At 32.6% G+C, this 18421-nt stretch overlaps 49 non-coding genes across 49 annotated transcripts; all 49 read left to right on the top strand.

Moving 5' to 3' along the window:
- Positions 1–566: 566 nt before the first annotated feature.
- Positions 567–638, top strand: Trnaq-uug (transfer RNA glutamine (anticodon UUG)). Its single transcript has one exon. It is a non-coding gene; the product is annotated as a tRNA-Gln (tRNA).
- A 145-nt stretch (positions 639–783) lies between these two features.
- Positions 784–855, top strand: Trnaq-uug (transfer RNA glutamine (anticodon UUG)). Its single transcript has one exon. It is a non-coding gene; the product is annotated as a tRNA-Gln (tRNA).
- A 147-nt stretch (positions 856–1002) lies between these two features.
- Positions 1003–1074, top strand: Trnaq-uug (transfer RNA glutamine (anticodon UUG)). Its single transcript has one exon. It is a non-coding gene; the product is annotated as a tRNA-Gln (tRNA).
- Positions 1075–1438: 364 nt separating this feature from the next.
- Trnaq-uug (transfer RNA glutamine (anticodon UUG)) lies at positions 1439–1510 on the top strand. The gene has a single exon. It is a non-coding gene; the product is annotated as a tRNA-Gln (tRNA).
- Positions 1511–1657: 147 nt separating this feature from the next.
- On the top strand, positions 1658–1729 carry Trnaq-uug (transfer RNA glutamine (anticodon UUG)). The gene has a single exon. It is a non-coding gene; the product is annotated as a tRNA-Gln (tRNA).
- Positions 1730–1874: 145 nt separating this feature from the next.
- Trnaq-uug (transfer RNA glutamine (anticodon UUG)) lies at positions 1875–1946 on the top strand. The gene has a single exon. It is a non-coding gene; the product is annotated as a tRNA-Gln (tRNA).
- Positions 1947–2746: 800 nt separating this feature from the next.
- Trnaq-uug (transfer RNA glutamine (anticodon UUG)) lies at positions 2747–2818 on the top strand. The gene has a single exon. It is a non-coding gene; the product is annotated as a tRNA-Gln (tRNA).
- Positions 2819–3182: 364 nt separating this feature from the next.
- Trnak-uuu (transfer RNA lysine (anticodon UUU)) lies at positions 3183–3254 on the top strand. Its single transcript has one exon. It is a non-coding gene; the product is annotated as a tRNA-Lys (tRNA).
- Positions 3255–3620: 366 nt separating this feature from the next.
- Trnaq-uug (transfer RNA glutamine (anticodon UUG)) lies at positions 3621–3692 on the top strand. The gene has a single exon. It is a non-coding gene; the product is annotated as a tRNA-Gln (tRNA).
- A 147-nt stretch (positions 3693–3839) lies between these two features.
- Trnaq-uug (transfer RNA glutamine (anticodon UUG)) lies at positions 3840–3911 on the top strand. The gene has a single exon. It is a non-coding gene; the product is annotated as a tRNA-Gln (tRNA).
- Positions 3912–4271: 360 nt separating this feature from the next.
- Positions 4272–4343, top strand: Trnaq-uug (transfer RNA glutamine (anticodon UUG)). Its single transcript has one exon. It is a non-coding gene; the product is annotated as a tRNA-Gln (tRNA).
- A 362-nt stretch (positions 4344–4705) lies between these two features.
- Trnaq-uug (transfer RNA glutamine (anticodon UUG)) lies at positions 4706–4777 on the top strand. The gene has a single exon. It is a non-coding gene; the product is annotated as a tRNA-Gln (tRNA).
- Positions 4778–5140: 363 nt separating this feature from the next.
- Trnaq-uug (transfer RNA glutamine (anticodon UUG)) lies at positions 5141–5212 on the top strand. The gene has a single exon. It is a non-coding gene; the product is annotated as a tRNA-Gln (tRNA).
- Positions 5213–5573: 361 nt separating this feature from the next.
- On the top strand, positions 5574–5645 carry Trnaq-uug (transfer RNA glutamine (anticodon UUG)). Its single transcript has one exon. It is a non-coding gene; the product is annotated as a tRNA-Gln (tRNA).
- Positions 5646–5792: 147 nt separating this feature from the next.
- On the top strand, positions 5793–5864 carry Trnaq-uug (transfer RNA glutamine (anticodon UUG)). Its single transcript has one exon. It is a non-coding gene; the product is annotated as a tRNA-Gln (tRNA).
- Positions 5865–6229: 365 nt separating this feature from the next.
- Positions 6230–6301, top strand: Trnaq-uug (transfer RNA glutamine (anticodon UUG)). Its single transcript has one exon. It is a non-coding gene; the product is annotated as a tRNA-Gln (tRNA).
- Positions 6302–6445: 144 nt separating this feature from the next.
- On the top strand, positions 6446–6517 carry Trnaq-uug (transfer RNA glutamine (anticodon UUG)). The gene has a single exon. It is a non-coding gene; the product is annotated as a tRNA-Gln (tRNA).
- Positions 6518–6883: 366 nt separating this feature from the next.
- Positions 6884–6955, top strand: Trnaq-uug (transfer RNA glutamine (anticodon UUG)). The gene has a single exon. It is a non-coding gene; the product is annotated as a tRNA-Gln (tRNA).
- A 366-nt stretch (positions 6956–7321) lies between these two features.
- Positions 7322–7393, top strand: Trnaq-uug (transfer RNA glutamine (anticodon UUG)). Its single transcript has one exon. It is a non-coding gene; the product is annotated as a tRNA-Gln (tRNA).
- Positions 7394–7758: 365 nt separating this feature from the next.
- Positions 7759–7830, top strand: Trnaq-uug (transfer RNA glutamine (anticodon UUG)). The gene has a single exon. It is a non-coding gene; the product is annotated as a tRNA-Gln (tRNA).
- Positions 7831–8193: 363 nt separating this feature from the next.
- On the top strand, positions 8194–8265 carry Trnaq-uug (transfer RNA glutamine (anticodon UUG)). Its single transcript has one exon. It is a non-coding gene; the product is annotated as a tRNA-Gln (tRNA).
- A 147-nt stretch (positions 8266–8412) lies between these two features.
- Trnaq-uug (transfer RNA glutamine (anticodon UUG)) lies at positions 8413–8484 on the top strand. The gene has a single exon. It is a non-coding gene; the product is annotated as a tRNA-Gln (tRNA).
- A 146-nt stretch (positions 8485–8630) lies between these two features.
- On the top strand, positions 8631–8702 carry Trnaq-uug (transfer RNA glutamine (anticodon UUG)). The gene has a single exon. It is a non-coding gene; the product is annotated as a tRNA-Gln (tRNA).
- Positions 8703–9286: 584 nt separating this feature from the next.
- On the top strand, positions 9287–9358 carry Trnaq-uug (transfer RNA glutamine (anticodon UUG)). The gene has a single exon. It is a non-coding gene; the product is annotated as a tRNA-Gln (tRNA).
- A 147-nt stretch (positions 9359–9505) lies between these two features.
- Positions 9506–9577, top strand: Trnaq-uug (transfer RNA glutamine (anticodon UUG)). Its single transcript has one exon. It is a non-coding gene; the product is annotated as a tRNA-Gln (tRNA).
- Positions 9578–9724: 147 nt separating this feature from the next.
- Positions 9725–9796, top strand: Trnaq-uug (transfer RNA glutamine (anticodon UUG)). Its single transcript has one exon. It is a non-coding gene; the product is annotated as a tRNA-Gln (tRNA).
- Positions 9797–9941: 145 nt separating this feature from the next.
- On the top strand, positions 9942–10013 carry Trnaq-uug (transfer RNA glutamine (anticodon UUG)). The gene has a single exon. It is a non-coding gene; the product is annotated as a tRNA-Gln (tRNA).
- Positions 10014–10158: 145 nt separating this feature from the next.
- On the top strand, positions 10159–10230 carry Trnaq-uug (transfer RNA glutamine (anticodon UUG)). The gene has a single exon. It is a non-coding gene; the product is annotated as a tRNA-Gln (tRNA).
- An 800-nt stretch (positions 10231–11030) lies between these two features.
- Trnaq-uug (transfer RNA glutamine (anticodon UUG)) lies at positions 11031–11102 on the top strand. Its single transcript has one exon. It is a non-coding gene; the product is annotated as a tRNA-Gln (tRNA).
- A 364-nt stretch (positions 11103–11466) lies between these two features.
- On the top strand, positions 11467–11538 carry Trnak-uuu (transfer RNA lysine (anticodon UUU)). Its single transcript has one exon. It is a non-coding gene; the product is annotated as a tRNA-Lys (tRNA).
- A 147-nt stretch (positions 11539–11685) lies between these two features.
- On the top strand, positions 11686–11757 carry Trnaq-uug (transfer RNA glutamine (anticodon UUG)). Its single transcript has one exon. It is a non-coding gene; the product is annotated as a tRNA-Gln (tRNA).
- A 147-nt stretch (positions 11758–11904) lies between these two features.
- Positions 11905–11976, top strand: Trnaq-uug (transfer RNA glutamine (anticodon UUG)). The gene has a single exon. It is a non-coding gene; the product is annotated as a tRNA-Gln (tRNA).
- A 145-nt stretch (positions 11977–12121) lies between these two features.
- Trnaq-uug (transfer RNA glutamine (anticodon UUG)) lies at positions 12122–12193 on the top strand. The gene has a single exon. It is a non-coding gene; the product is annotated as a tRNA-Gln (tRNA).
- A 145-nt stretch (positions 12194–12338) lies between these two features.
- Trnaq-uug (transfer RNA glutamine (anticodon UUG)) lies at positions 12339–12410 on the top strand. The gene has a single exon. It is a non-coding gene; the product is annotated as a tRNA-Gln (tRNA).
- An 800-nt stretch (positions 12411–13210) lies between these two features.
- On the top strand, positions 13211–13282 carry Trnaq-uug (transfer RNA glutamine (anticodon UUG)). Its single transcript has one exon. It is a non-coding gene; the product is annotated as a tRNA-Gln (tRNA).
- Positions 13283–13646: 364 nt separating this feature from the next.
- Positions 13647–13718, top strand: Trnak-uuu (transfer RNA lysine (anticodon UUU)). Its single transcript has one exon. It is a non-coding gene; the product is annotated as a tRNA-Lys (tRNA).
- A 366-nt stretch (positions 13719–14084) lies between these two features.
- On the top strand, positions 14085–14156 carry Trnaq-uug (transfer RNA glutamine (anticodon UUG)). The gene has a single exon. It is a non-coding gene; the product is annotated as a tRNA-Gln (tRNA).
- Positions 14157–14520: 364 nt separating this feature from the next.
- On the top strand, positions 14521–14592 carry Trnak-uuu (transfer RNA lysine (anticodon UUU)). The gene has a single exon. It is a non-coding gene; the product is annotated as a tRNA-Lys (tRNA).
- Positions 14593–14735: 143 nt separating this feature from the next.
- Positions 14736–14807, top strand: Trnaq-uug (transfer RNA glutamine (anticodon UUG)). The gene has a single exon. It is a non-coding gene; the product is annotated as a tRNA-Gln (tRNA).
- A 145-nt stretch (positions 14808–14952) lies between these two features.
- On the top strand, positions 14953–15024 carry Trnaq-uug (transfer RNA glutamine (anticodon UUG)). Its single transcript has one exon. It is a non-coding gene; the product is annotated as a tRNA-Gln (tRNA).
- A 362-nt stretch (positions 15025–15386) lies between these two features.
- Trnaq-uug (transfer RNA glutamine (anticodon UUG)) lies at positions 15387–15458 on the top strand. Its single transcript has one exon. It is a non-coding gene; the product is annotated as a tRNA-Gln (tRNA).
- Positions 15459–15602: 144 nt separating this feature from the next.
- Trnaq-uug (transfer RNA glutamine (anticodon UUG)) lies at positions 15603–15674 on the top strand. The gene has a single exon. It is a non-coding gene; the product is annotated as a tRNA-Gln (tRNA).
- A 147-nt stretch (positions 15675–15821) lies between these two features.
- Positions 15822–15893, top strand: Trnaq-uug (transfer RNA glutamine (anticodon UUG)). Its single transcript has one exon. It is a non-coding gene; the product is annotated as a tRNA-Gln (tRNA).
- Positions 15894–16696: 803 nt separating this feature from the next.
- Positions 16697–16768, top strand: Trnaq-uug (transfer RNA glutamine (anticodon UUG)). The gene has a single exon. It is a non-coding gene; the product is annotated as a tRNA-Gln (tRNA).
- Positions 16769–16912: 144 nt separating this feature from the next.
- Positions 16913–16984, top strand: Trnar-ucg (transfer RNA arginine (anticodon UCG)). The gene has a single exon. It is a non-coding gene; the product is annotated as a tRNA-Arg (tRNA).
- Positions 16985–17131: 147 nt separating this feature from the next.
- Trnaq-uug (transfer RNA glutamine (anticodon UUG)) lies at positions 17132–17203 on the top strand. Its single transcript has one exon. It is a non-coding gene; the product is annotated as a tRNA-Gln (tRNA).
- Positions 17204–17350: 147 nt separating this feature from the next.
- Positions 17351–17422, top strand: Trnaq-uug (transfer RNA glutamine (anticodon UUG)). The gene has a single exon. It is a non-coding gene; the product is annotated as a tRNA-Gln (tRNA).
- Positions 17423–17786: 364 nt separating this feature from the next.
- Trnaq-uug (transfer RNA glutamine (anticodon UUG)) lies at positions 17787–17858 on the top strand. The gene has a single exon. It is a non-coding gene; the product is annotated as a tRNA-Gln (tRNA).
- Positions 17859–18002: 144 nt separating this feature from the next.
- On the top strand, positions 18003–18074 carry Trnaq-uug (transfer RNA glutamine (anticodon UUG)). Its single transcript has one exon. It is a non-coding gene; the product is annotated as a tRNA-Gln (tRNA).
- The last annotated feature ends 347 nt before the right edge of the window (positions 18075–18421 follow it).

The following is an 18421-nucleotide window of genomic DNA, read 5'->3' as shown; positions in this document are numbered from 1 at the left end:
ATCTGAAATTCAGATCAAGATCACCACGGGTACAAATAATTAAGATTGTTTTGTGCTTCTTTGTATAATTCATGTCTGACATTCATTAATTTATATAATGTTATCGTTAATGAGTTGTGGTAACTGTAAGGTTCTATGGTGTAATGGTTAGCACTCTGGACTTTGAAACCAGCGATCCGAGTGCAAATCTCGGTAGAACCTCTTGTACATTTCCTTTTAATCTGAAATTTGAATCAAGATCACCACGTTACAAATAATTAAGAATGTTTTGTGCTTCTGTGTATAGTTCATGTCTGACATTCATTTATTTATATAATGTTATCGTTAATGAGTAGTGGTAACTATGAGGTTCTATGGTGTAATGGTTAGCACTCAGGACTTTGAATCCAGCGATCCGAGTTCAAATCTCGTTAGAACCTCTTGTACATTTCCTATTAATCTTAAATTTTAATGAAGGTCACCACGAGTACAAATAATTAAGAATGTTTTGTGCTTCTTTGTATAATTCATGTCTGACATTCATTAATTTATATAATGTTATCGTTAATGTTTTGCGGTAACTGTAAGTTTCTATGGTGTAATGGTTAGCACTCTGGACTTTGAATCCAGCGATCCGAGTTCAAATCTCGGTAGAACCTCTTGTACATTTCCTTTTAATCTGAAATTTGAATCAAGATCACAACGAGTACAAATAATTAAGAATGTTTTGTGCTTCTTTGTATAATTCATGTCTGACATTCATTAGTATATAATTTTATCGTTGATGAGTTGTGGTGACTATAAGGTTCTATGGTGTAATGGTTAGCACTCTGGACTTTGAATCCAGTGATCTGAGTTAAAATCTCGGTAGAACCCCTTGTACATTTCCTTTTAATCTGAAATTTGAATCAAGATCACCACGAGTACAAATAATTAAGAATGTTTTGTGCTTTTTTGTATAATTCATGTCTGACATTCATTAATTCATATAATGTTATCGTTAATGAGTTGTGGTAACTATAAGGTTCTATGGTGTAATGGTTAGCACTCTGGACTTTGAATCCAGTGATCTGAGTTAAAATCTTGGTAGAACCCCTTGTACATTTCCTTTTAATCTGAAATTTTAATCAAGGTCACCACGAGTACAAATAATTAAGAATGTTTTGTGCTTCTTTGTATAATTCGTGTCTGACATTCATTAATTTATATAATGTTATCGTTAATGAGTTGTGGTAACTATAAGTTTCTATGGTGTAATGGTTAGCACTGTGGACTTGGAATCCAGCGATCCGAGTTCAAATCTCGGTAGAACCTCTTGTACATTTCCTTTTAATCTGAAATTTGAATCAAGATCACCACGAGTACAAAAAATTAAGAATGTTTTGTGCTTCTTTGTATAATTCATGTCTGACATTCATTAGTATATGATTTTATCGTTAATGAGTTGTGGTAACTATAAGGTTCTATGGTGTAATGGTTAGCACTCTGGGCTTTGAATCCAGCGATCCGAGTTCAAATCTCGGTAGAACCTCTTGTACATTTCCTTTTAATCTGAAATTTGAATCAAGATCACCACGAGTACAAATAATTAAGAATGTTTTGTGCTTCTTTGTATAATTCATGTCTGACATTCATTAATTTATATAATGTTATCGTTAATGAGTTGTGGTAACTGTAAGGTTCTATGGTGTAATGGTTAGCACTCTGGACTTTGAATCCAGTGATCTGAGTTCGCATCTCGGTAGAACCTCTTACACATTTCCTTTTAATGTGAAATTTTAATCAAGATCACCACGAGTACAAATAATTAAGAATGTTTTGTGCTTCTTTGTATAATTCATGTCTAACATTCATTAGTATATAATTTTATCGTTAATGAGTTGTGGTAACTACAAGGTTCTATGGTGTAATGGTAACCACTCTGGACTTTGAATCCAGTGATCCGAGTTCAAATCTCGGTAGAACCTCTTGTACATTTCCTTTTAATCTGAAATTTGAATCAAGATCACCAGGAGTACAAATAATTAAGAATGTTTTGTGCTTCTTTGTATAATTCATGTCTGACATTCATTAATTTATATAATGTTATCGTTAATGAGTTGTGGTAACTATAAGGTTCTATGGTGTAATGGTTAGAACTCTGGACTTTTAATCCAGTGATCTGAGTGCAAATCTCGGTAGAACCTCTTGTACATTTCCTTTTAATCTGAAATTTGAATCAAGATCACCACAAGTACAAATAATTAAGAATGTTTTGTGCTTCTTTGTATAATTCATGTCTGACATTCATTAATTTATATAATGTTATCGTTAATGAGCTGTGGTAACTATAAGGTTCTATGGTGTAATGGTTAGCACTCTGGACTTTGAATCCAGTCATCGGAGTTCAAATATCGGTAGAACTTCTTGTACATTTCCTTTTAATCTGAAATTTGAATCAAGGTCACAACGAGTACAAATTATTAAGACTGTTTTGTGCTTCTTTGTATAATTCATGTCTGACATTCATTAGTATATAATTTTATCGTTAATGAGTTGTGGAAACTATAAGGTTCTATGGTGTAATGGTTAGCACTCTGGCCTTTGAATCCAGTGATCTGAGTTCGCATCTCGGTAGAACCTCTTGTACATTTCCTTTTAATGTGAAATTTGAATCAAGATCACCACGAGTACAAATAATTAAGAATGTTTTATGCTTCTTTGTATAATTCAGGTCTAACATTCATTAGTATATAATTTTATCGTTAATGAGTTGTGGTAACTACAAGGTTCTATGGTGTAATGGTTACCACTCTGGACTTTGAATCCAGCGATCCGAGTTAAAATCTCGGTAGAACCTCTTGTACATTTCCTTTTAATCTGAAATTTGAATCAAGATCACCACGAGTACAAATAATTAAGAATGTTTTGTGCTTCTTTGTATAATTCATGTCTGACATTCATTAATTTATATAATGTTATCGTTAATGAGTTGTGGTAACTATAAGGTTCTAGTGTGTAATGGTTAGAACTCTGGACTTTTAATCCAGTGATCTGAGTGCAAATCTCGGTAGAACCTCTTGTACATTTCCTTTTAATCTGAAATTTGAATCAAGATCACCACAAGTACAAATAATTAAGAATATTTTGTGCTTCTTTGTATAATACATGTATGACAATCATTAGTATATAATGTTATCGTTAATGAGTTGTGGTAACTATAAGGTTCTATGGTGTAATGGTTAGTACTCTGGACTTTTAATCCAGCGATCCGAGTTCAAATCTCGGTAGAACCTCTTGTACATTTCCTTTTAATCTGAAATTTTAATCAAGATCACCACGAGTACAAATAATTAAGAATGTTTTGTGCTTCTTTGTATAATTCATGTCTGACATTCATTAATTTATATAATGTTATCGTTAATATGTTGTGGTAACTATAAGGTTCTATGGTGTAATGGTTAGCGCTCTGGACTTTGAATCCAGTGATGCGAGTTCAAATCTCGGTAGACCCTCTTGTACATTTCCTTTTAATCTGAAATTTAAATCATGGTCACCACGAGTACATATAATTAAGAATGTTTTGTGCTTCTTTGTATAATTAATGTGTGACATTCATACATTTATATAATGTTATCGTTAATGAGTTGTGGTAACTATAAGGTTCTATGGTGTAATGGTTAGCACTCTGGACTTTGAATCCAGCGATCCGAGTTCAAATCTCGGAAGAACCTCTTGTACATTTCCTTTTAATCTGAAATTTTAATCAAGGTCACCACGAGTACAAATAATTAAGAATGTTTTGTGCTTCTTTGTATAATTCATGTCTGACATTCATTAATTTATATAATTTTATCGTTAATGAGTTGTGGTAACTATAAGTTTCTATGGTGTAATGGTTAGCACTCTGGACTTTGAATCCAGCGATCCGAGTTCAAATCTCGGTAGAACCTCTTGTACATTTCCTTTTAATCTGAAATTTGAATCAAGATCACCACGAGTACAAATAATTAAGAATGTTTTGTGCTTCTTTGTATAATTCATGTCTGACATTCATTAGTATATCATTTTATCGTTAATGAGTTGTGGTAACTATAAGGTTCTATGGTGTAATGGTTAGCACTCTGGGCTTTTCATCCAGCGATCCGAGTTCAAATCTCGGTATAACCTCTTGTACATTTCTTTTTAATCTGAAATTTGATCAAGATCACCACGAGTAAAAATAATAAGAATGTTTTGTACTTGTTTGTATAATTCATGTCTGACATTCATTTGTATATAATTTTATCGATAATGAGTTGTGGTAACTATAAGGTTCTATGGTGTAATGGTTAGCACTCTGGACTTTGAATCCAGCGGTCCGAGTTCAAATCTTGGTAGAACCTCTTGTACACTTCCTTTTAATCTGAAATTTGAATCAAGATCACCACGAGTACAAATAATTAAGAATGTTTTGTGCTTCTTTGTATAATTACTGTCTGACATTCATTAGTATATTATTTTATCGTTAATGAGTTGTGGTAACTATAAGGTTCTATGGTGTAATGGTTAGCACTCTGGGCTTTGAATCCAGCGATCCGAGGTCAAATCTCGGTAGACCCTCTTGTACATTTACTTTTAATGTGAAATTTTAATCAAGATCACCACGAGTACAACTAATTAAGAATGTTTTGTGCTTCTTTGTATAATTCATGTCTGACATTCATTAGTATATGATTTTATCGTTAATGAGTTGTGGTAACTATAAGGTTCTATGGTGTAATGGTTAGCACTCTGGGCTTTGAATCCAGCGATCCGAGTTCAAATCTCGGTAGAATCTCTTGTACATTTCCTTTTAAGCTGAAATTTGATCAAGATCACCACGAGTAAAAATAATTAAGAATATTTTGTACTTGTTTGTATAATTCATGTCTGACATTCATTAGTATATAATTTTATCGTTAATGAGTTGTGGAAACTATAAGGTTCTATGGTGTAATGGTTAGAACTCTGGACTTTTAATCCAGTGATCTGAGTGCAAATCTCGGTAGAACCTCTTGTACATTTCCTTTTAATGTGAAATTTGAATCAAGATCACCACGAGTACAAATAATTAAGAATGTTTTGTGCTTCTTTGTATAATTCATGTCTGACATTCATTAATTTATATAATGTTATCGTTGATGAGTTGTGGTAACTATAAGGTTCTATGGTGTAATGGTTAGCACTCTGGACTTTGAATCCAGCAATCCGAGTTAAAATCTCGGTAGAACCTCTTGTACATTTCCTTTTAAGCTGAAATTTGATCAAGATCACCACGAGTAAAAATAATTAAGAATATTTTGTACTTGTTTGTATAATTCATGTCTGACATTCATTAGTATATAATTTTATCGTTAATGAGTTGTGGAAACTATAAGGTTCTATGGTGTAATGGTTAGAACTCTGGACTTTTAATCCAGTGATCTGAGTGCAAATCTCGGTAGAACCTCTTGTACATTTCCTTTTAATCTGAAATTTGAATCAAGATCACCACAAGTACAAATAATTAAGAATGTTTTGTGCTTCTTTGTATAATTCATGTCTGACATTCATTAGTATATAATGTTATCGTTAATGAGTTGTGGTAACTATAAGGTTCTATAGTGTAATGGTTAGCACTCTGGACTTTGAATCCAGCGATCCGAGTTCAAATCTCGGTAGAACCTCTTGTACATTTCCTTTTAATCTGAAATTTGAATCAAGGTCACCACGAGTACAAATAGTTAAGAATGTTTTGTGCTTCTTTGTATAATTCATGTCTGACATTCATTAATTTATATAATGTTATCGTTGATGCGTTGTGGTAACTATAAGGTTCTATGGTGTAATGGTTAGCACTCTGGACTTTGAATCCAGCGATCCGAGTTCAAATCTCGGTAGAACCTCTTGTACATTTCCTTTTAATCTGAAATTTGATCAAGATAACCAAGAGTACAAATAATTAAGAATGTTTTGTGCTTCTTTGTATAATTCATGTCTGACATTCATATATTTATATAATGTTATCGTTAATGAGTTGTGGTAACTATAAGGTTCTATGGTGTAATGGTTAGAACTCTGGACTTTTAATCCAGTGATCTGAGTGCAAATCTCGGTAGAACCTCTTGTACATTTCCTTTTAATCTGAAATTGGAATCAAGATCACCACAAGTACAAATAATTAAGAATGTTTTGTGCTTCTTTGTATAATTCATGTCTGACATTCATTAATTTATATAATGTTATCGTTGATGAGTTGTGGTAACTATAAGGTTCTATGGTGTAATGGTAACCACTCTGGACTTTGAATCCAGCGATCCGAGTTTAAATCTCGGTAGAACCTCTTGTACATTTCCTTTTAAGCTGAAATTTGATCAAGATCACCACAAGTACAAATAATTAAGAATGTTTTGTGCTTCTTTGTATAATTCATGTCTGACATTCATTAGTATATAATGTTATCGTTAATGAGTTGTGGTAACTATAAGGTTCTATAGTGTAATGGTTAGTACTCTGGACTTTGAATCCAGCGATCCGAGTTCAAATCTCGGTAGAACCTCTTGTACATTTCCTTTTAATCTGAAATTTGAATCAAGGTCACCTCGAGTACAAATAATTAAGAATGTTTTGTGCTTCTTTGTATAATTCATGTCTGACATTCATTAATTTATATAATGTTATCGTTAATGAGTTGTGGTAACTATAAGGTTCTATGGTGTAATGGTTAGAACTCTGGACTTTTAATCCAGTGATCTGAGTGCAAATCTCGGTAGAACCTCTTGTACATTTCCTTTTAATCTGAAATTTGAATCAAGATCACCACAAGTACAAATAATTAAGAATGTTTTGTGCTTCTTTGTATAATTCATGTCTGACATTCATTAATTTATATAATGTTATCGTTAATGAGTTGTGGTAACTATAAGGTTCTATAGTGTAATGGTTAGCACTCTGGACTTTGAATCCAGCGATCCGAGTTCAAATCTCGGTAGAACCTCTTGTACATTTCCTTTTAATCTGAAATTGTAATAAAGGTCACCACGAGTACAAATAATTAAGAATGTTTTGTGCTTCTTTGTATAATTCATGTCTGACATTCATATATTTATATAATGTTATCGTTAATGAGTTGTGGTAACTATAAGGTTCTATGGTGTAATGGTTAGAACTCTGGACTTTTAATCCAGTGATCTGAGTGCAAATCTCGGTAGAACCTCTTGTACATTTCCTTTTAATCTGAAATTGGAATCAAGATCACCACAAGTACAAATAATTAAGAATGTTTTGTGCTTCTTTGTATAATTCATGTCTGACATTCATTAATTTATATAATTTTATCGTTGATGAGTTGTGGTAACTATAAGGTTCTATGGTGTAATGGTTAGCACTCTGGACTTTGAATCCAGCGATCCGAGTTCAAATCTCGGTAGAACCTCTTGTACATTTCCTTTTAATCTGAAATTTGATCAAGATAACCAAGAGTACAAATAATTAAGAATGTTTTGTGCTTCTTTGTATAATTCATGTCTGACATTCATATATTTATATAATGTTATCGTTAATGAGTTGTGGTAACTATAAGGTTCTATGGTGTAATGGTTAGAACTCTGGACTTTTAATCCAGTGATCTGAGTGCAAATCTCGGTAGAACCTCTTGTACATTTCCTTTTAATCTGAAATTGGAATCAAGATCACCACAAGTACAAATAATTAAGAATGTTTTGTGCTTCTTTGTATAATTCATGTCTGACATTCATTAATTTATATAATGTTATCGTTGATGAGTTGTGGTAACTATAAGGTTCTATGGTGTAATGGTTAGCACTCTGGACTTTGAATCCAGCGATCCGAGTTCAAATCTCGGTAGAACCTCTTGTACATTTCCTTTTAAGCTGAAATTTGATCAAGATCACCACGAGTAAAAATAATTAAGAATATTTTGTACTTGTTTGTATAATTCATGTCTGACATTCATATATTTATATAATTTTATCGTTAATGAGTTGTGGAAACTATAAGGTTCTATGGTGTAATGGTTAGAACTCTGGACTTTTAATCCAGTGATCTGAGTGCAAACTTCGGTAGAACCTCTTGTACATTTCCTTTTAATCTGAAATTTTAATCAAGATCACCACAAGTACAAATAATTAAGAATGTTTTGTGCTTCTTTGTATAATTCATGTCTGACATTCATTAGTATATAATGTTATCGTTAATGAGTTGTGGTAACTATAAGGTTCTATAGTGTAATGGTTAGCACTCTGGACTTTGAATCCAGCGATCCGAGTTCAAATCTCGGTAGAACCTCTTGTACATTTCCTTTTAATGTGAAATTTGAATCAAGATCACCACGAGTACAAATAATTAAGAATGTTTTGTGCTTCTTTGTATAATTCATGTCTGACATTCATTAATTTATATAATGTTATCGTTGATGAGTTGTGGTAACTATAAGGTTCTATGGTGTAATGGTTAGCACTCTGGACTTTGAATCCAGCGATCCGAGTTCAAATCTCGGTAGAACCTCTTGTACATTTCCTTTTAATCTGAAATTTGATCAAGATAACCAAGAGTACAAATAATTAAGAATGTTTTGTGCTTCTTTGTATAATTCATGTCTGACATTCATATATTTATATAATGTTATCGTTAATGAGTTGTGGTAACTATAAGGTTCTATGGTGTAATGGTTAGCACTCTGGACTTTGAATCCAGCGATCCGAGTTCAAATCTCGGTAGAACCTCTTGAACATTTCCTTTTAATCTGAAATTCAGATCAAGATCACCACGGGTACAAATAATTAAGATTGTTTTGTGCTTCTTTGTATAATTCATGTCTGACATTCATTAATTTATATAATGTTATCGTTAATGAGTTGTGGTAACTGTAAGGTTCTATGGTGTAATGGTTAGCACTCTGGACTTTGAAACCAGCGATCCGAGTGCAAATCTCGGTAGAACCTCTTGTACATTTCCTTTTAATCTGAAATTTGAATCAAGATCACCACGTTACAAATAATTAAGAATGTTTTGTGCTTCTGTGTATAATTCATGTCTGACATTCATTTATTTATATAATGTTATCGTTAATGAGTTGTGGTAACTATGAGGTTCTATGGTGTAATGGTTAGCACTCAGGACTTTGAATCCAGCGATCCGAGTTCAAATCTCGTTAGAACCTCTTGTACATTTCCTATTAACCTTAAATTTTAATGAAGGTCACCACGAGTACAAATAATTAAGAATGTTTTGTGCTTCTTTGTATAATTCATGTCTGACATTCATTAATTTATATAATGTTATCGTTAATGAGTTGCGGTAACTGTAAGTTTCTATGGTGTAATGGTTAGCACTCTGGACTTTGAATCCAGCGATCCGAGTTCAAATCTCGGTAGAACCTCTTGTACATTTCCTTTTAATCTGAAATTTGAATCAAGATCACAACGAGTACAAATAATTAAGAATGTTTTGTGCTTTTTTGTATAATTCATGTCTGACATTCATTAATTCATATAATGTTATCGTTAATGAGTTGTGGTAACTATAAGGTTCTATGGTGTAATGGTTAGCACTCTGGGCTTTGAATCCAGCGGTCCGAGTTCAAATCTCGGTAGAACCTCTTGTACATTTCCTTTTAATCTGAAATTTGAATCAAGATCACCACGAGTACAAATAATTAAGAATGTTTTGTGCTTCTTTGTATAATTCATGTCTGACATTCATTAATTTATATAATGTTATCGTTAATGAGTTGTGGTAACTGTAAGGTTCTATGGTGTAATGGTTAGCACTCTGGACTTTGAATCCAGTGATCTGAGTGCAAATCTCGGTAGAACTTCTTGTACATTTCCTTTTAATCTGAAATTTGAATCAAGGTCACAACGAGTACAATTAATTAAGAATGTTTTGTGCTTCTTTGTATAATTCATGTCTGACATTCATTAGTATATAATTTTATCGTTAATGAGTTGTGGAAACTATAAGGTTCTATGGTGTAATGGTTAGCACTCTGGACTTTGAATCCAGTGATCTGAGTTCGCATCTCGGTAGAACCTCTTACACATTTCCTTTTAATGTTAAATTTTAATCAAGATCACCACGAGTACAAATAATTAAGAATGTTTTGTGCTTCTTTGTATAATTCATGTCTAACATTCATTAGTATATAATTTTATCGTTAATGAGTTGTGGTAACTACAAGGTTCTATGGTGTAATGGTTACCACTCTGGACTTTGAATCCAGTGATCCGAGTTCAAATCTCGGTAGAACCTCTTGTACATTTCCTTTTAATCTGAAATTTGAATCAAGATCACCAGGAGTACAAATAATTAAGAATGTTTTGTGCTTCTTTGTATAATTCATGTCTGACATTCATTAATTTATATAATGTTATCGTTAATGAGTTGTGGTAACTATAAGGTTCTATGGTGTAATGGTTAGAACTCTGGACTTTTAATCCAGTGATCTGAGTGCAAATCTCGGTAGAACCTCTTGTACATTTCCTTTTAATCTGAAATTTGAATCAAGATCACCACAAGTACAAATAATTAAGAATGTTTTGTGCTTCTTTGTATAATTCATGTCTGACATTCATTAATTTATATAATTTTATCGTTAATGAGTTGTGGTAACTATAAGGTTCTATGGTGAAATGGTTAGCACTCTGGACTTTGAATCCAGTCATCTGAGTTCAAATCTCGGTAGAACTTCTTGTACATTTCCTTTTAATCTGAAATTTGAATCAAGGTCACAACGAGTACAAATTATTAAGACTGTTTTGTGCTTCTTTGTATAATTCATGTCTGACATTCATTAGTATATAATTTTATCGTTAATGAGTTGTGGAAACTATAAGGTTCTATGGTGTAATGGTTAGCACTCTGGCCTTTGAATCCAGTGATCTGAGTTCGCATCTCGGTAGAACCTCTTGTACATTTCCTTTTAATGTGAAATTTGAATCAAGATCACCACGAGTACAAATAATTAAGAATGTTTTATGCTTCTTTGTATAATTCAGGTCTAACATTCATTAGTATATAATTTTATCGTTAATGAGTTGTGGTAACTACAAGGTTCTATGGTGTAATGGTTACCACTCTGGACTTTGAATCCAGCGATCCGAGTTCAAATCTCGGTAGAACCTCTTGTACATTTCCTTTTAATCTGAAATTTGAATCAAGATCACCACGAGTACAAATAATTAAGAATGTTTTGTGCTTCTTTGTATAATTCATGTCTGACATTCATTAATTTATATAATGTTATCGTTAATGAGTTGTGGTAACTATAAGGTTCTAGTGTGTAATGGTTAGAACTCTGGACTTTTAATCCAGTGATCTGAGTGCAAATCTCGGTAGAACCTCTTGTACATTTCCTTTTAATCTGAAATTTGAATCAAGATCACCACAAGTACAAATAATTAAGAATGTTTTGTGCTTCTTTGTATAATACATGTATGACAATCATTAGTATATAATGTTATCGTTAATGAGTTGTGGTAACTATAAGGTTCTATGGTGTAATGGTTAGTACTCTGGACTTTTAATCCAGTGATCTGAGTTAAAATCTCGGTAGAACCCCTTGTACATTTCCTTTTAATCTGAAATTTGAATCAAGATCACCACGAGTACAAATAATTAAGAATGTTTTGTGCTTTTTTGTATAATTCATGTCTGACATTCATTAATTCATATAATGTTATCGTTAATGAGTTGTGGTAACTATAAGGTTCTGTGGTGTAATGGTTAGCACTCTGGGCTTTGAATCCAGCGATCCGAGTTCAAATCTCGGTAGAACCTCTTGTACATTTCCTTTTAATCTGAAATTTGAATCAAGATCACCACGAGTACAAATAATTAAGAATGTTTTGTGCTTCTTTGTATAATTCATGTCTGACATTCATTAATTTATATAATGTTATCGTTAATGAGTTGTGGTAACTGTAAGGTTCTATGGTGTAATGGTTAGCACTCTGGACTTTGAATCCAGTGATCTGAGTGCAAATCTCGGTAGAACTTCTTGTACATTTCCTTTTAATCTGAAATTTGAATCAAGGTCACAACGAGTACAATTAATTAAGAATGTTTTGTGCTTCTTTGTATAATTCATGTCTGACATTAATTAGTATATAATTTTATCGTTAATGAGTTGTGGAAACTATAAGGTTCTATGGTGTAATGGTTAGCACTCTGGACTTTGAATCCAGTGATCTGAGTTCGCATCTCGGTAGAACCTCTTACACATTTCCTTTTAATGTTAAATTTTAATCAAGATCACCACGAGTACAAATAATTAAGAATGTTTTGTGCTTCTTTGTATAATTCATGTCTAACATTCATTAGTATATAATTTTATCGTTAATGAGTTGTGGTAACTACAAGGTTCTATGGTGTAATGGTTACCACTCTGGACTTTGAATCCAGTGATCCGAGTTCAAATCTCGGTAGAACCTCTTGTACATTTCCTTTTAATCTGAAATTTGAATCAAGATCACCAGGAGTACAAATAATTAAGAATGTTTTGTGCTTCTTTGTATAATTCATGTCTGACATTCATTAATTTATATAATGTTATCGTTAATGAGTTGTGGTAACTATAAGGTTCTATGGTGTAATGGTTAGAACTCTGGACTTTTAATCCAGTGATCTGAGTGCAAATCTCGGTAGAACCTCTTGTACATTTCCTTTTAATCTGAAATTTGAATCAAGATCACCACAAGTACAAATAATTAAGAATGTTTTGTGCTTCTTTGTATAATTCATGTCTGACATTCATTAATTTATATAATGTTATCGTTAATGAGTTGTGGTAACTATAAGGTTCTATGGTGAAATGGTTAGCACTCTGGACTTTGAATCCAGTCATCTGAGTTCAAATCTCGGTAGAACTTCTTGTACATTTCCTTTTAATCTGAAATTTGAATCAAGGTCACAACGAGTACAAATTATTAAGACTGTTTTGTGCTTCTTTGTATAATTCATGTCTGACATTCATTAGTATATAATTTTATCGTTAATGAGTTGTGGAAACTATAAGGTTCTATGGTGTAATGGTTAGCACTCTGGCCTTTGAATCCAGTGATCTGAGTTCGCATCTCGGTAGAACCTCTTGTACATTTCCTTTTAATGTGAAATTTGAATCAAGATCACCACGAGTACAAATAATTAAGAATGTTTTATGCTTCTTTGTATAATTCAGGTCTAACATTCATTAGTATATAATTTTATCGTTAATGAGTTGTGGTAACTACAAGGTTCTATGGTGTAATGGTTACCACTCTGGACTTTGAATCCAGCGATCCGAGTTCAAATCTCGGTAGAACCTCTTGTACATTTCCTTTTAATCTGAAATTTTAATCAAGATCACCACGAGTACAAATAATTAAGAATGTTTTGTGCTTCTTTGTATAATTCATGTCTGACATTCATTAATTTATATAATGTTATCGTTAATGAGTTGTGGTAACTATAAGGTTCTAGTGTGTAATGGTTAGAACTCTGGACTTTTAATCCAGTGATCTGAGTGCAAATCTCGGTAGAACCTCTTGTACATTTCCTTTTAATCTGAAATTTGAATCAAGATCACCACAAGTACAAATAATTAAGAATGTTTTGTGCTTCTTTGTATAATACATGTATGACAATCATTAGTATATAATGTTATCGTTAATGAGTTGTGGTAACTATAAGGTTCTATGGTGTAATGGTTAGTACTCTGGACTTTTAATCTAGCGATCCGAGTTCAAATCTCGGTAGAACCTCTTGTACATTTCCTTTTAATCTGAAATTTTAATCAAGATCACCACGAGTACAAATAATTAAGAATGTTTTGTGCTTCTTTGTATAATTCATGTCTGACATTCATTAATTTATATAATGTTATCGTTAATAAGTTGTGGTAACTATAAGGTTCTATGGTGTAATGGTTAGCGCTCTGGACTTTGAATCCAGTGATGCGAGTTCAAATCTCGGTAGACCCTCTTGTACATTTCCTTTTAATCTGAAATTTAAATCAAGGTCACCACGAGTACATATAATTAAGAATGTTTTGTGCTTCTTTGTATAATTCATGTGTGACATTCATACATTTATATAATGTTATCGTTAATGAGTTGTGGTAACTATAAGGTTCTATGGTGTAATGGTTAGCACTCTGGACTTTGAATCCAGCGATCCGAGTTCAAATCTCGGAAGAACCTCTTGTACATTTCCTTTTAATCTGAAATTTTAATCAAGGTCACCACGAGTACAAATAATTAAGAATGTTTTGTGCTTCTTTGTATAATTCATGTCTGACATTCAGTAATTTATATAATTTTATCGTTAATGAGTTGTGGTAACTATAAGTTTCTATGGTGTAATGGTTAGCACTCTGGACTTTGAAACCAGCGATCCGAGTTCAAATCTCGGTAGAACCTCTTGTACATTTCCTTTTAATCTGAAATTTGAATCAAGATCACCACGAGTACAAATAATTAAGAATGTTTTGTGCTTCTTTGTATAATTCATGTCTGACATTCATTAGTATATCATTTTATCGTTAATGAGTTGTGGTAACTATAAGGTTCTATGGTGTAATGGTTAGCACTCTGGGCTTTTCATCCAGCGATCCGAGTTCAAATCTCGGTAGAACCTCTTGTACATTTCTTTTTAATCTGAAATTTGATCAAGATCACCACGAGTAAAAATAATAAGAATGTTTTGTACTTGTTTGTATAATTCATGTCTGACATTCATTTGTATATAATTTTATCGATAATGAGTTGTGGTAACTATAAGGTTCTATGGTGTAATGGTTAGCACTCTGGACTTTGAATCCAGCGATCCGAGTTCAAATCTCGGTAGAACCTCTTGTACACTTCCTTTTAATCTGAAATTTGAATCAAGATCACCACGAGTACAAATAATTAAGAATGTTTTGTGCTTCTTTGTATAATTCATGTCTGACATTCATTAGTATATGATTTTATCGTTAATGAGTTGTGGTAACTATAAGGTTCTATGGTGTAATGGTTAGCACTCTGGGCTTTGAATCCAGCGATCCGAGTTCAAATCTCGGTAGAACCTCTTGTACATTTCCTTTTAATGTGAAATTTTAATCAAGATCACCACGAGTACAAATAATTAAGAATGTTTTGTGCTTCTTTGTATAATTCATGTCTGACATTCATTAGTATATGATTTTATCGTTAATGAGTTGTGGTAACTATAAGGTTCTATGGTGTAATGATTAGCACTCTGGACTTTGAATCCAGCGATCCGAGTACAAATCTCGGTAGAACCTCTTGTACACTTCCTTTTAATCTGAAATTTGAATCAAGATCACCACGAGTACAAATAATTAAGAATGTTTTGTGCTTCTTTGTATAATTCATGTCTGACATTCATTCGTATATGATTTTATCGTTAATGAGTTGTGGTAACTATAAGGTTCTATGGTGTAATGGTTAGCACTCTGGGCTTTGAATCCAGCGATCCGAGTTCAAATCTCGGTTAAACCTCTTGTACATTTCCTTTTAATGTGAAATTTTAATCAAGATCACCACGAGTACAAATAATAAGAATGTTTTGTACTTGTTTGTATAATTCATGTCTGACATTCATTTGTATATAATGTTATCGTTAATGAGTTGTGGTAACTATAAGGTTCTATGGTGTAATGGTTAGCACTCTGGACTTTGAATCCAGCGATCCGAGTTCAGATCTCGGTAGAACCTCTTGTACATTTCCTTTTAATCTGAAATTTGAATCAAGATCACAAAGAGTACAAATAATTTAGAATGTTTTGTGCTTCTTTGTGTAATTCATGTCTGACATTCATTAATTTATATAATGTTATCGTTAATGAGTTGTGGTAACTGTAAGGTTCTATGGTGTAATGGTTAGCACTCTGGACTTTGAATCCAGCGATCCGAGTTCAAATCTCGGTAGAACCTCTTGTACATTTCTTTTTAATCTGAAATTTGAATCAAGATCACCACGTTACAAATAATTAAGAATGTTTTGTGCTTCTTTGTATAATTCATGTCTGACATTCATTTATTTATATAATGTTATCGTGAATGAGTTGTGGTAACTATAAGGTTCTATGCTGTAATGGTTAGCACTCTGGACTTTGAATCCAGCGATCCGAGTTCAAATCTCGTTAGAACCTCTTGTACATTTCCTTTTAATCTGAAATTTGAATGAAGGTCACCAAGAGTACAAATAATTAAGAATGTTTTGTGCTTCTTTGTATAATTCATGTCTGACATTCATTAATTTATATAATGTTATCGTTAATGAGTAGTGGTATCTGTAAGTTTCTATGGTGTAATGGTTAGAACTCTGGACTTTGAATCCAGCGATCCGAGTTCAAATCTTTGTAGAACCTCTTGTACATTTCCTTTTAATCTGAAATTTTGATAAAGATCACTACGAGTACAAATAATTAAGAATGTTTTGTGCTTCTTTGTATAATTCATGTCTGACATTCATTAATTTATATAATGTTATCGTTAATGAGTAGTGGTAACTGTAAGTTTCTATGGTGTAATGGTTAGAACTCTGGACTTTGAATTCAGCGATCCGAGTTCAAATCTTGGTAGAACCTCTTGTACATTTCCTTTTAATCTGAAATTTTGATAAAGATCACTACGAGTACAAATAATTAAGAATGTTTTGTGCTTCTTTGTGTAATTCATGTCTGACATTCATTATTTTATATAATGTTTTCGTTAATGAGTTGTGGTAACTATAAGGTTCTATGGTGTAATGGTTAGCACTCTGGATTTTGAATCCAGCGATCCGAGTTCCAATCTCGGTAGAACCTCTTGTACATTTCCTTTTAATCTGAAATTTGATCAAGATCACCACGAGTACAACAAATTAAGAATGTTTTGTACTTGTTTGTATAATTCATGCCTGACATTCATTAGTATATCATTTTATCGTTAATGAGTTGTGGTAACTATAAGGTTCTATGGTGTAATGGTTAGCGCTCTGGAATTCGAATCCAGCGATCCGAGTTCAAATCTCGGTAGAACCTCTTGTACATTTCCTTTGTATCTGAAATTTGAATCCAGATCACCACGAGTACAAATAATTAAGAATGTTTTGTGCTTCTTTGTATAATTCATGTCTGACATTCATTAATTTATATAATTTGATCGTTAATGAGTTGTGGTAACTATAAGGTTCTATGGTGTAATGGTTAGAACTCTGGACTTTGAATCCTGTGACCCGAGTTCAAATCTCGGTAGAACCTCTTGTACATTTCATCGTAATCTGAAATTTTAATCAAGGTCACAACAAGTACAAATAATTAAGAATGTTTTGTGCTTCTTTGTATAATTCATGTCTGACATTCATTATTTTATATAATGTTATCGTTAATGAGTTGTGGTAACTATAATGTTCTATGGTGTAATGGTTAGCACTCTGGACTTTGAATCCAGCGATCTGAGTTCAAATCTCGGTAGAACCTCTTGTACATTTCCTTTTAATCTGAAATTTGAATCAAGGTCACCACGAGTACAAATAATTAAGAATGTTTTGTGCTTCTTTGTATAATTCATGTCTGATATTCATTAATTTATATAATGTTATCGTTTATGAGTTGTGGTAACTATAAGTTTCTATGGTGTAATGGTTAGCACTCTGGACTTTGAATCCAGCGATCCGAGTTCAAATCGCGGTAGAACCTCTTGTACATTTCCTTTTAATCTGAAATTTGAATCAAGATCACCACGAGTACAAATAATTAAGAATGTTTTGTACTTGTTTGTATAACTCATGTCTGACATTCATTAGTATATCATTTTATCGTTAATGAGTTGTGGTGACTATAAGGTTCTATGGTGTAATGGTTAGCACTCTGGACTTTGAATCCAGCGACCCAAGTTCAAATCTCGGTAGAACCTGCTGTACATTTCCTTTTAATCTGAAATTTGATCAAGATCACCACGAGTACAAATAATTAAGAATGTGTTGTACTTGTTTGTATAATTCATGTCTGACATTCATTAGTATATCATTTTGTCGTTCATGAGTTGTGGTAACTATAAGGTTCTATGGTGTAATGGTTAGCACTCTGGACTTTGAATCCAGCGATCCGAGTTCAAATCTCGGTAGAACCTCTTGTACATATCCTTTTAATCTGAAATTTGAATCAAGATCACCACGGGTACAAATAATTTAGAATGTTTGTGCTTCTTTGTATAATTCATGTCTGACATTCATTAATTTATATTATGTTATCGTTAATGAGTTGTGGTAACTGTAAGGTTCTCTGGTGTAATGGTTAGCACTCTGTACTTTTAATCCAGCGATCCGAGTTCAAATCTCGGTAGAACCTCTTGTACATTTCCTTTTAATCTGAAATTTGAATCAAGATCACCACGTTACAAATAATTAAGAATGTTTTGTGCTTCTTTGTATAATTCATGTCTGACATTCATTTATTTATATAATGTTATCGTTAATG

The sequence above is a fragment of the Euprymna scolopes genome, chromosome 7 (genome assembly GCF_053919585.1).
Source record: "Euprymna scolopes isolate OS-2025 chromosome 7, ASM5391958v1, whole genome shotgun sequence".
NCBI classification, from domain to species: Eukaryota; Metazoa; Mollusca; class Cephalopoda; order Sepiida; family Sepiolidae; genus Euprymna; species Euprymna scolopes.
The sequence above is the reverse complement of the archived record's forward strand: the minus strand, read 5'-3'. Positions and strand labels throughout refer to the sequence as shown.